Source organism: Haplochromis burtoni, unplaced genomic scaffold, assembly GCF_018398535.1.
Source record: "Haplochromis burtoni strain Fernald_Lab_line unplaced genomic scaffold, NCSU_Asbu1 Contig_3416, whole genome shotgun sequence".
NCBI classification, from domain to species: domain Eukaryota; kingdom Metazoa; phylum Chordata; class Actinopteri; order Cichliformes; family Cichlidae; genus Haplochromis; species Haplochromis burtoni.
The window spans coordinates 2,439-4,069 of record NW_024585777.1 but is presented as its reverse complement, the minus strand read 5'-3'; positions in this window follow the sequence as shown (position 1 = coordinate 4,069).

Sequence of the window (1,631 nt, the reverse complement as noted above, 5' to 3'; positions counted from 1 at the left end):
AATTGAAAGTGTTCCTCCAGTTACCATCAAACACCAGTTATCAGACTTTCTTAACAAAGGTGTCTGTGCCAGTGACACGCAGATGGTTAAATATGAATGCTGCAAAGCACCATAACATAATGATAACAATACTACTACTACTACTAATAATAATAAGCTTTCTGGTGAGGGCATAGTTGCATTTCATAAGAATGTGAGCAAGTCAAGAAAAGAAACAATAACAGTAGTAGGAAAATGTCTTTATTGTGTGACAGTTTGCAGTTTATGTGAGTTTATGTTTATGTTTTCACTTCTATATTTAAGCAAAAGCAGAAAAAGAAGTAACTACTGGAAATGTATTCTTAAAAGTTGTCATCAGCACATATAAGCCTGTGCACAATGGTAGCTGATAGTGAAATCTTTTTCTTTCTTTCTTTTTTTTTTAATATCAGACAGTAAAGAAGAAGGGCAGCTCTAAAAAAAAAAGTTAAACTGAAGTTAAGCAAAGCTGTACTATATGAAATGGAAACTAACCACAGATATAAAAGATGCATTGTTAGAGAAAGATCAAATGACTGACATGAAATTTACAATTCAGCTTGCTTTTCCTCGAGGACTTCAATAATTCTTTTCAGTTGTCCCAGTTTCATTTCACTTTCCTCTATTTCCTCACCCAACTCCTCATTCTTCCTGTCAATGTTAGCCTTACTTTCCTTGACGAAATTCTTAATGTACTCCATAAATGTGTTAAGTAGAGGAAAGTCATCAGATTTCTTCATCAGTGCGATCAATGGGTCCATAATGCGCAAGTATTCGCTCATCAGTTCGGAACCGGAGTCCACTTCCTCACGCCCAGCCTGATGGAATCAAATTGTAGTTTCATATTACATTAAGGTAGTTTTTTATGTTGTAACGTTATATTTGGTCAAATATATCCACAAGTTTCTAATTGCAGTTCTCTAAACATGCACTGACCTTCACTCTGTCCATTTGTTGTTTTATCTTCTGATAGCTTTCTTTCAGTTGTTTCTGAAAATCCAGCATATACAAGTGGTTGAACTTCAAAACATTTAAATTACACCAGCAACTTTGTTTGTGGTGACTCACAAAATCAAGAAAAAAACAATTTACCAGCTGGTCCTTGTCTATCAGTGAACTTGAAAGGCAAACCAGAGACAGCAGCGTGAACACAAGGAACAAGCCTTTGGTGGTGCTGCAAACAGTCACTGCCGCCATCGCTGTTCTGAGTAACTCTGTCTCTAAGTGTAAGTTGTACAGTGTTAAGAGTTGAATTGAAGGTTTACAAAACTGCAGCTGAACATCTTCATTATCCAGTGGAGTTACCATTTTAAATTTTAAAAAGTGCAACTTTAAGGATTCACAAAAAATCAAAACTGAAACAACTGAATTTGAAACATTTTTAATTTCTATATAAGAAAATGTGAAGTCTGTATAAACCAAGTTATAGTGAGATACTTACCTGTGATGTCAAAAGAAGCCGATGAATGAAGAAACGAAGATATGGCTCATCACAAAATTCTTTTATATATCCTTGTGATTACACCTCCCATTTTGCGCAACACACTGTGTGTGTGTGTGTGTGTTGTGTGTGCTCGCGTGCATGTGTGGTTGGGGGTGCTGCATTGTGGTCT